At 43.3% G+C, this 12,328-nt stretch overlaps 1 long non-coding RNA gene across 1 annotated transcript in view; it reads right to left on the bottom strand.

Annotated features, from left to right (window-relative positions):
* Nucleotides 1-12,328, bottom strand: part of LOC141277742 (uncharacterized) — a 32,553-nt gene that overhangs the window by 18,483 nt on the left and 1,742 nt on the right. The window contains exons 2-4 of the long non-coding RNA XR_012329523.1: nt 9,384-9,475; nt 4,742-4,833; nt 66-157 (exon numbers count right to left, since the gene is read on the bottom strand). This is a non-coding gene — a long non-coding RNA (uncharacterized lncRNA). The remainder of the gene's footprint in view (nt 1-65; nt 158-4,741; nt 4,834-9,383; nt 9,476-12,328) is intronic.

Raw genomic sequence — 12,328 nt, 5'->3', positions numbered from 1 at the left:
TATCACCTGAGAAAATGAGAATCAAAAGGCACAGGCTGGCAATCCTGCGCCCCAGCAATACTTACCATAGCCGACACTTGGAAGCAACGAAAATGTCCATCAACAGAGGAGTGCACCAAGAAGAAGTGGTCCATGCACACGATGGAATATTACTCCACTAGAAAATATGAATTAAAAAACAAACATGAGTAAGGAGACATAAGCTTTGGGGGGTTTATCAGGGCACATGGCAGTCTAATTGATATCTGAGGAACACCACTGGCAGGAAGGTCTGTCTCCCTAGGTACCAGAGTGGGCATCGTAGAAAGGCTGCCGGCCTCTGGCCGATACCTGCAACAGCAGCTTGGAAATCTGTGCGAATGGTCACTTCATATGCCCAAGTACCGCAGGGCTGCAAAGGAAACCTGCCCTCAAAATGTCCTGACGCAGGTAAAGGCCAAAATATTTCAAAATGTGGCACATATTTCAAGAAAACCATTTGAAGACGTAAGCTGTCATAACAGTTTGAAACATAAAAGGACATGCCTCAGAGCTCAATTTCAAGGGATTATGAGACACATGCAAATCCAACCACAAAGAGCTATCAACTCACACCAGTCAGAATAACCATCAGCAAAGAAACTACAAACGATCAATGCTGAAGAGGTTGTGGAGACATGCATACCCTCAGTTTCAAGTGGGACGTAACCTGGTAAGAGCCACTCATGGGAACAGAACGGAGGTGCCTTTAAAAGGTACACATTCAGCTACTCTATGATCCAGCAGGCCCACTCCGCGGCCTACAGCCTAAGAAGACAGAATTGGAAAGACACAGGCAGGAAATCTGCACTGCAGCAGTATTACAATAGCCAAGGCACGGAAGCAACCAAAAGTCCACCAACAGATGAGTGGACAAAGAAGAACTGCTACGTGTAGAGATGGAATATTAGCGTGGGGAAAAAAATGAATCAATGCCACTTGTAGCACCACAGATGAGTCTAGAGGTGATCACGCAACGTGCAGTAAGCGAGAAAGCAAAAGACACCTAACGTATGATACCACTTATAGGGGTTACCTAAAAATCGATACCAGTGAAGATATTTCCACAGAGACATCCAATCACAGATTCATTAAGCAAACTTATGGTTCACCAAATGGAAAGGTGTGAGGATTGGATACATTAGGACATTGGGGTTGACAGAGATATACAAACACGTGTGAAATACAAAGTCGCCACAGACCTACGGCATACCAAGAGGAGACTACTCAACATGGTGTCATAAGCTACATGGGAGAAGGACCCGAAGAAGAATAGATATATGTATACGTGTAAAACAACCACATCTTGCACACCTAGAACAAGCAAAACATTGTAATCAAATTTGCTCTGACACAAAATAAAAATTAAATTTAAAAAACGAACAGCAAGTAATGAGACATAAACCTAAGGGGCTTTTTCCTGGCACACTCCATTCTAATTTACAATTTACAACGCCACTTCCATTATGGCTCTGATGCCCTAGTAACCAGATTTGGTAAGGAGAAGTGCTGCCGCCTTCTGGCCGTTTCCCACAACAGCGCTAATGGTCACTTAATATTCAAAATAATTGCAGGCCAGTAAATGACACCTGCCATCAAAAAAAAAAAAAAAAAAAAATCCTGGGGTCGTAAATCGACCAGAAAATTCAAAAGACGTCAACATTTCAAGAAGACAATTTCAAGAGGCATGTTTTACGCCCATTCTGTCTTCTTTGTTCCTTTAAAATAAAAGGGAATTTAAAAATGCTCAACATCAGCAATTAATAAAGCCATGCAAATCCAATCGACAGAAATGTTCACCTCACAGCCGTCAGAATGCTCTTCAGCAAAAAGTCTACAAAGAATAAATGCTGAAGGGGTTTCAGAAAACTGTGTACCCACTAGCTGCTGGGGGGATGTCAACTGGTAACAGCCAGCAGGGAGAACATAATGGAGGTGCGTTTAAGGGTAAAATCTGAGCTACCAAAAAAAAAAAAAAAAAAAAACTGAGCTACCATGTGATCTGGTAGGTCCTTTGATGCGCCTATCCCCTGAGCAGGGCAGAATGGAAGAGACACAGGCTGGCAATCCTGCACGGCAGAAACATTTAATATAGCCAAGACTTGGAAGAAACCGAAATGTCCAGCAACAGGAAAATGCACAAAGAGGAAGTGGTCCATGTCAACAATGGAATATTAGCCACGGAAAACAATGAAACAGTGCCGTTTGCACCACCATATAAGGACCTAGAGATAACCACCCAACTTGAAGTAAGAAAGAAACTGAAAGACAGATATCCTATGACATCACTTATAGGTGTTACCTCAAAATTGATACTCATGAACTTATTTCCAAGAGAAGGAAGAGCATGGATTAAGAAAACAAAATTACGTTTAGCCAAATGGAAAGGTGAAAGGAATGTATGAATTATGATATGGGGGTTAACAGACATGTACTAATACAGATGAAATATATAACCACAGAATACCTATGGAACGCCAAGAGGTCTACTCAACACTCTATAATAACCTACACGGGAAAGGATCCAAAGAGGAATAGACGGATACGTTGATATGATGAACCAGATTCTGTACACTTAGGAGAAACTGCATTTTTTTTTTATCAAACTTGCTCTGATACCTAAAAAAAATTTAATTTAAAAAACAAGAAGTAGGAGGTATAAGCTCTTGGGGGTTTGCCCTGGCACATTCCCCTCTAATCTGCAGGCTACTAACACGATTTCCCGGAAAGCGCTGTCGCCCAGGAACCCAGAGCTGCAAAGGTAGAAATGCTGCCGCCTTGTGGCCGTTTCCCGCAAGAGCGGCTTTAAGCCCGCAGCTAATGGTCACTTAATAGTCACAAGGACTCAGGGCCGTAAAGGACACCTGCCCTAAAATATTGTGCTGAGGTAGGGAACGGACCAAAAAAATTCAAAACAGGGGCTTCCCTGGTGGCGCAGCGGTTGAGAGTCCGCCTGCCGACGCAGGGGACACGGGTTCGTGCCCCGGTCCGGGAAGATCCCACATGCCGCGGAGTGGCTGGGCCCGTGAGCCATGGCCGCTGAGCCTGCGCGTCCAGAGCCTGTGCTCCGCAACGGGAGAGGCCACAACGGTGAGAGGCCCGCGTACCGCAAAACTAAATAGATAGGTAGATAACTAAATACATACATACATACATAAATAGAAAGGGAAATGGATAAAAGCTCAACCTCAGGAATTATTAGACTCATGCAGATCTAATCTACAAAAAGTTTGCAACACACACCTGTCGACCGACGATCAGCAAAAATTCTACACACAGTCAACACTGAAGGGGTTTTAGAGAACTGTGTACCCTCTAGCTGCTGGCGAGATGTCAAGTGGTAACAGCCAATAAGAACAGAAAGGAGCTGCCTTTAGAAGTAAAAATTGAGGTACCATTCAATCCAGCAGTCACACCACTGGGCCTCTCACCTGAGAAGACCAGAAGCGAGGAGACCCGGGCTGCAACAGCTGCACTGAGGCCTTATTCACAATAGCCAAGACGGTGAAGCTACCAAAATGTCCATCAACAGACGAATGGATTAAGAAGAAATGGTCCGTGTACACAATGGAATATTAACCACGGAAAACAATGAAACACTGCTCTTTGAGGCACCATAGATGAGCTTGGAGATAATCGCAGAACGTGCGGTAAGTCGGAAAGCCAAAGACCTATATCCTATGATACCACTTATAGGCGTTATGTAATAACTGACACAAATGAACATATTTGCACAGAGAAAGACACTCACAGACTTAGAAAACAACTATGCTTATCTAAAAGGAAAGGTGGGCGGAATGGATAAATTAAGATTAGCGTTACCATACGTATACAAATACATATTGTATACATATATCAAAAAGACCGACCACGTAGCAAGGGAGGTGTACGGAACACTCTGTGATATTTCACAGGGGAAGAGGATCTGTACGTGAATAGACGTATATAATGTACAAATGAACCAGACTGTGTACACCTAGGACAAACAATATTCTAATCGTTACCCCGATTAAAATAGTTTAAAAAACCAACCAGAAGTAATGCCACATAAACTTATGGGCGTTTCTCCTGGCACATTCCATTCTAATGTACAACCTAGGAACACGACTTCCAGAAAGGCTCTGCTGCCCTAGTACCCAGATTTGGGAATGGAGAAATGCTGCCGCCTTGTGGCCGTTTCCCAAAACAGCAGCTTTAAACCCAGTGCTAATGGTCATTAAATAGTCACCAAACTTGCAGGCCTGTAAATAACACCTGCCCTCCAAAAAAATCCTGGGGTCAAACATCGACCAAAAATTCAAAAGAGGGCAACATTCCAAGAAAACGATTTCAAGAGGTATATTGTACCCCCACGTTTTTCTTTTCTTTTCCTTTCTTTTTAAAGAAAAGAAAAGAAAACAGGCGTGGAAAAATGATGAATTTTAGGAATTTTTAAAGACATGCAAACCCAAATTACAAAAACCTATCCGCTCACAGCACTCGGAATGGCCATTGGCAGAAATGCTGCAAACAATAAATGCTGAAGGGATTGTGGAGAAATGCGTACCCTCGGTTCTAAGGGGGACGTGGTAAGAGCCACTAATGAAAACACAGTGGAGGTGCTTTGAAAAGGGAAACATTGAGCTACTAGTCAATCAGTCAACACCCACTGCTGGGCCTATCACCTGAGAAAATGAGAATCAAAAGGCACAGGCTGGCAATCCTGCGCCCCAGCAATACTTACCATAGCCGACACTTGGAAGCAACGAAAATGTCCATCAACAGAGGAGTGCACCAAGAAGAAGTGGTCCATGCACACGATGGAATATTACTCCACTAGAAAATATGAATTAAGAAAACAAACATGAGTAAGGAGACATAAGCTTTGGGGGGTTTATCAGGGCACATGGCAGTCTAATTGATATCTGAGGAACACCACTGGCAGGAAGGTCTGTCTCCCTAGGTACCAGAGTGGGCATCGTAGAAAGGCTGCCGGCCTCTGGCCGATACCTGCAACAGCAGCTTGGAAATCTGTGCGAATGGTCACTTCATATGCCCAAGTACCGCAGGGCTGCAAAGGAAACCTGCCCTCAAAATGTCCTGACGCAGGTAAAGGCCAAAATATTTCAAAATGTGGCACATATTTCAAGAAAACAATTTGAAGTCGTAAGCTGTCATAACAGTTTGAAACATAAAAGGACATGCCTCAGAGCTCAATTTCAAGGGATTATGAGACACATGCAAATCCAACCACAAAGAGCTATCAACTCACACCAGTCAGAATAACCATCAGCAAAGAAACTACAAACGATCAATGCTGAAGAGGTTGTGGAGACATGCATACCCTCAGTTTCAAGTGGGACGTAACCTGGTAAGAGCCACTCATGGGAACAGAACGGAGGTGCCTTTAAAAGGTACACATTCAGCTACTCTATGATCCAGCAGGCCCACTCCGCGGCCTACAGCCTAAGAAGACAGAATTGGAAAGACACAGGCAGGAAATCTGCACTGCAGCAGTATTACAATAGCCAAGGCACGGAAGCAACCAAAAGTCCACCAACAGATGAGTGGACAAAGAAGAACTGCTACGTGTAGAGATGGAATATTAGCGTGGGGAAAAAAATGAATCAATGCCACTTGTAGCACCACAGATGAGTCTAGAGGTGATCACGCAACGTGCAGTAAGCGAGAAAGCAAAAGACACCTAACGTATGATACCACTTATAGGGGTTACCTAAAAATCGATACCAGTGAAGATATTTCCACAGAGACATCCAATCACAGATTCATTAAGCAAACTTATGGTTCACCAAATGGAAAGGTGTGAGGATTGGATACATTAGGACATTGGGGTTGACAGAGATATACAAACACGTGTGAAATACAAAGTCGCCACAGACCTACGGCATACCAAGAGGAGACTACTCAACATGGTGTCATAAGCTACATGGGAGAAGGACCCGAAGAAGAATAGATATATGTATACGTGTAAAACAACCACATCTTGCACACCTAGAACAAGCAAAACATTGTAATCAAATTTGCTCTGACACAAAATAAAAATTAAATTTAAAAAACGAACAGCAAGTAATGAGACATAAACCTAAGGGGCTTTTTCCTGGCACACTCCATTCTAATTTACAATTTACAACGCCACTTCCATTATGGCTCTGATGCCCTAGTAACCAGATTTGGTAAGGAGAAGTGCTGCCGCCTTCTGGCCGTTTCACACAACAGCGCTAATGGTCACTTAATATTCAAAATAATTGCAGGCCAGTAAATGACACCTGCCATCAAAAAAAAAAAAAAAAAAAATCCTGGGGTCGTAAATCGACCAGAAAATTCAAAAGACGTCAACATTTCAAGAAGACAATTTCAAGAGGCATGTTTTACGCCCATTCTGTCTTCTTTGTTCCTTTAAAATAAAAGGGAATTTAAAAATGCTCAACATCAGCAATTAATAAAGCCATGCAAATCCAATCGACAGAAATGTTCACCTCACAGCCGTCAGAATGCTCTTCAGCAAAAAGTCTACAAAGAATAAATGCTGAAGGGGTTTCAGAAAACTGTGTACCCACTAGCTGCTGGGGGGATGTCAACTGGTAACAGCCAGCAGGGAGAACATAATGGAGGTGCGTTTAAGGGTAAAATCTGAGCTACCAAAAAAAAAAAAAAAAAAAAAAAAACTGAGCTACCATGTGATCTGGTAGGTCCTTTGATGCGCCTATCCCCTGAGCAGGGCAGAATGGAAGAGACACAGGCTGGCAATCCTGCACGGCAGAAACATTTAATATAGCCAAGACTTGGAAGAAACCGAAATGTCCAGCAACAGGAAAATGCACAAAGAGGAAGTGGTCCATGTCAACAATGGAATATTAGCCACGGAAAACAATGAAACAGTGCCGTTTGCACCACCATATAAGGACCTAGAGATAACCACCCAACTTGAAGTAAGAAAGAAACTGAAAGACAGATATCCTATGACATCACTTATAGGTGTTACCTCAAAATTGATACTCATGAACTTATTTCCAAGAGAAGGAAGAGCATGGATTAAGAAAACAAAATTACGTTTAGCCAAATGGAAAGGTGAAAGGAATGTATGAATTATGATATGGGGGTTAACAGACATGTACTAATACAGATGAAATATATAACCACAGAATACCTATGGAACGCCAAGAGGTCTACTCAACACTCTATAATAACCTACACGGGAAAGGATCCAAAGAGGAATAGACGGATACGTTGATATGATGAACCAGATTCTGTACACTTAGGAGAAACTGCATTTTTTTTTTATCAAACTTGCTCTGATACCTAAAAAAAATTTAATTTAAAAAACAAGAAGTAGGAGGTATAAGCTCTTGGGGGTTTGCCCTGGCACATTCCCCTCTAATCTGCAGGCTACTAACACGATTTCCCGGAAAGCGCTGTCGCCCAGGAACCCAGAGCTGCAAAGGTAGAAATGCTGCCGCCTTGTGGCCGTTTCCCGCAAGAGCGGCTTTAAGCCCGCAGCTAATGGTCACTTAATAGTCACAAGGACTCAGGGCCGTAAAGGACACCTGCCCTAAAATATTGTGCTGAGGTAGGGAACGGACCAAAAAAATTCAAAACAGGGGCTTCCCTGGTGGCGCAGCGGTTGAGAGTCCGCCTGCCGACGCAGGGGACACGGGTTCGTGCCCCGGTCCGGGAAGATCCCACATGCCGCGGAGTGGCTGGGCCCGTGAGCCATGGCCGCTGAGCCTGCGCGTCCAGAGCCTGTGCTCCGCAACGGGAGAGGCCACAACGGTGAGAGGCCCGCGTACCGCAAAACTAAATAGATAGGTAGATAACTAAATACATACATACATACATACATAAATAGAAAGGGAAATGGATAAAAGCTCAACCTCAGGAATTATTAGACTCATGCAGATCTAATCTACAAAAAGTTTGCAACACACACCTGTCGACCGACGATCAGCAAAAATTCTACACACAGTCAACACTGAAGGGGTTTTAGAGAACTGTGTACCCTCTAGCTGCTGGCGAGATGTCAAGTGGTAACAGCCAATAAGAACAGAAAGGAGCTGCCTTTAGAAGTAAAAATTGAGGTACCATTCAATCCAGCAGTCACACCACTGGGCCTCTCACCTGAGAAGACCAGAAGCGAGGAGACCCGGGCTGCAACAGCTGCACTGAGGCCTTATTCACAATAGCCAAGACGGTGAAGCTACCAAAATGTCCATCAACAGACAAATGGATTAAGAAGAAATGGTCCGTGTACACAATGGAACACTGCTCTTTGAGGCACCATAGATGAGCTTGGAGATAATCGCAGAACGTGCGGTAAGTCGGAAAGCCAAAGACCTATATCCTATGATACCACTTATAGGCGTTATGTAATAACTGACACAAATGAACATATTTGCACAGAGAAAGACACTCACAGACTTAGAAAACAACTATGCTTATCTAAAAGGAAAGGTGGGCGGAATGGATAAATTAAGATTAGCGTTACCACACGTATACAAATATCAAAAAGACCGACCACGTAGCAAGGGAGGTGTACGGAACACTCTGTGATATTTCACAGGGGAAGAGGATCTGTACGTGAATAGACGTATATAATGTACAAATGAACCAGACTGTGTACACCTAGGACAAACAATATTCTAATCGTTACCCCGATTAAAATAGTTTAAAAAACCAACCAGAAGTAATGCCACATAAACTTATGGGCGTTTCTCCTGGCACATTCCATTCTAATGTACAACCTAGGAACACGACTTCCAGAAAGGCTCTGCTGCCCTAGTACCCAGATTTGGGAATGGAGAAATGCTGCCGCCTTGTGGCCGTTTCCCAAAACAGCAGCTTTAAACCCAGTGCTAATGGTCATTAAATAGTCACCAAACTTGCAGGCCTGTAAATAACACCTGCCCTCCAAAAAAATCCTGGGGTCAAACATCGACCAAAAATTCAAAGAGGGCAACATTCCAAGAAAACGATTTCAAGAGGTATATTGTACCCCCACGTTTTTCTTTTCTTTTCCTTTCTTTTTAAAGAAAAGAAAAGAAAACAGGCGTGGAAAAATGATGAATTTTAGGAATTTTTAAAGACATGCAAACCCAAATTACAAAAACCTATCCGCTCACAGCACTCGGAATGGCCATTGGCAGAAATGCTGCAAACAATAATGCTGAAGGGATTGTGGAGAAATGCGTACCCTCGGTTCTAAGGGGGACGTGGTAAGAGCCACTAATGAAAACACAGTGGAGGTGCTTTGAAAAGGGAAACATTGAGCTACTAGTCAATCAGTCAACACCCACTGCTGGGGCCTATCACCTGAGAAAATGAGAATCAAAAGGCACAGGCTGGCAATCCTGCGCCCCAGCAATACTTACCATAGCCGACACTTGGAAGCAACGAAAATGTCCATCAACAGAGGAGTGCACCAAGAAGAAGTGGTCCATGCACACGATGGAATATTACTCCACTAGAAAATATGAATTAAGAAAACAAACATGAGTAAGGAGACATAAGCTTTGGGGGGTTTATCAGGGCACATGGCAGTCTAATTGATATCTGAGGAACACCACTGGCAGGAAGGTCTGTCTCCCTAGGTACCAGAGTGGGCATCGTAGAAAGGCTGCCGGCCTCTGGCCGATACCTGCAACAGCAGCTTGGAAATCTGTGCGAATGGTCACTTCATATGCCCAAGTACCGCAGGGCTGCAAAGGAAACCTGCCCTCAAAATGTCCTGACGCAGGTAAAGGCCAAAATATTTCAAAATGTGGCACATATTTCAAGAAAACCATTTGAAGTCGTAAGCTGTCATAACAGTTTGAAACATAAAAGGACATGCCTCAGAGCTCAATTTCAAGGGATTATGAGACACATGCAAATCCAACCACAAAGAGCTATCAACTCACACCAGTCAGAATAACCATCAGCAAAGAAACTACAAACGATCAATGCTGAAGAGGTTGTGGAGACATGCATACCCTCAGTTTCAAGTGGGACGTAACCTGGTAAGAGCCACTCATGGGAACAGAACGGAGGTGCCTTTAAAAGGTACACATTCAGCTACTCTATGATCCAGCAGGCCCACTCCGCGGCCTACAGCCTAAGAAGACAGAATTGGAAAGACACAGGCAGGAAATCTGCACTGCAGCAGTATTACAATAGCCAAGGCACGGAAGCAACCAAAAGTCCACCAACAGATGAGTGGACAAAGAAGAACTGCTACGTGTAGAGATGGAATATTAGCGTGGGGAAAAAAATGAATCAATGCCACTTGTAGCACCACAGATGAGTCTAGAGGTGATCACGCAACGTGCAGTAAGCGAGAAAGCAAAAGACACCTAACGTATGATATCACTTAGAGGGGTTACCTAAAAATCGATACCAGTGAAGATATTTCCACAGAGACATCCAATCACAGATTCATTAAGCAAACTTATGGTTCACCAAATGGAAAGGTGTGAGGATTGGATACATTAGGACATTGGGGTTGACAGAGATATACAAACACGTGTGAAATACAAAGTCGCCACAGACCTACGGCATACCAGAGGAGACTACTCAACATGGTGTCATAAGCTACATGGGAGAAGGACCCGAAGAAGAATAGATATATGTATACGTGTAAAACAACCACATCTTGCACACCTAGAACAAGCAAACATTGTAATCAAATTTGCTCTGACACAAAATAAAAATTAAATTTAAAAAACGAACAGCAAGTAATGAGACATAAACCTAAGGGGCTTTTTCCTGGCACACTCCATTCTAATTTACAATTTACAACGCCACTTCCATTATGGCTCTGATGCCTAGTAACCAGATTTGGTAAGGAGAAGTGCTGCCAGCCTTCTGGCCGTTTCACACAACAGCGCTAATGGTCACTTAATATTCAAAATAATTGCAGGCCAGTAAATGACACCTGCCATCAAAAAAAAAAAAAAAAAATCCTGGGGTCGTAAATCGACCAGAAAATTCAAAAGACGTCAACATTTCAAGAAGACAATTTCAAGAGGCATGTTTTACGCCCATTCTGTCTTCTTTGTTCCTTTAAAATAAAGGGAATTTAAAAATGCTCAACATCAGCAATTAATAAAGCCATGCAAATCCAATCGACAGAAATGTTCACCTCACAGCCGTCAGAATGCTCTTCAGCAAAAAGTCTACAAAGAATAAATGCTGAAGGGGTTTCAGAAAACTGTGTACCCACTAGCTGCTGGGGGGATGTCAACTGGTAACAGCCAGCAGGGAGAACATAATGGAGGTGCGTTTAAGGGTAAAATCTGAGCTACCAAAAAAAAAAAAAAAAAAAACTGAGCTACCATGTGATCTGGTAGGTCCTTTGATGCGCCTATCCCTGAGCAGGGCAGAATGGAAGAGACACAGGCTGGCAATCCTGCACGGCAGAAACATTTAATATAGCCAAGACTTGGAAGAAACCGAAATGTCCAGCAACAGGAAAATGCACAAAGAGGAAGTGGGTCCATGTCAACAATGGAATATTAGCCACGGAAAACAATGAAACAGTGCCGTTCTGCACCACCATATAAGGACCTAGAGATAACCACCCAACTTGAAGTAAGAAAGAAACTGAAAGACAGATATCCTATGACATCACTTATAGGTGTTACCTCAAAATTGATACTCATGAAACTTATTTCCAAGAGAAGGAAGAGCATGGATTAAGAAAACAAAATTACGTTTAGCCAAATGGAAAGGTGAAAGGAATGTATGAATTATGATATGGGGGTTAACAGACATGTACTAATACAGATGAAATATATAACCACAGAATACCTATGGACGCCAAGAGGTCTACTCAACACTCTATAATAACCTACACGGGAAAGGATCCAAAGAGGAATAGACGGATACGTTGATATGATGAACCAGATTCTGTACACTTAGGAGAAACTGCATTTTTTTTTTATCAAACTTGCTCTGATACCTAAAAAAAATTTAATTTAAAAAACAAGAAGTAGGAGGTATAAGCTCTTGGGGGTTTGCCCTGGCCACATTCCCCTCTAATCTGCAGGCTACTAACACGATTTCCCGGAAAGCGCTGTCGCCCAGGAACCCAGAGCTGCAAAGGTAGAAATGCTGCCGCCTTGTGGCCGTTTCCCGCAAGAGCTGGCTTAACCGCAGCTAATGGTCACTTAATAGTCACAAGGACTCAGGGCCGTAAAGGACACCTGCCCTAAAATATTGTGCTGAGTAGGGAACGGACCAAAAAAATTCAAAACAGGGCTTCCCTGGTGGCGCAGCGGTTGAGAGTCCGCCTGCCGACGCAGGGGACACGGGTTCGTGCCCCGGTCCGGGAAGATCC

The sequence above is a fragment of the Tursiops truncatus genome, unplaced genomic scaffold, assembly GCF_011762595.2.
Source record: "Tursiops truncatus isolate mTurTru1 unplaced genomic scaffold, mTurTru1.mat.Y mat_scaffold_283_arrow_ctg1, whole genome shotgun sequence".
In the NCBI taxonomy this organism is placed as follows: Eukaryota; Metazoa; Chordata; class Mammalia; order Artiodactyla; family Delphinidae; genus Tursiops; species Tursiops truncatus.
The sequence above is the reverse complement of the archived record's forward strand: the minus strand, read 5'-3'. Positions and strand labels throughout refer to the sequence as shown.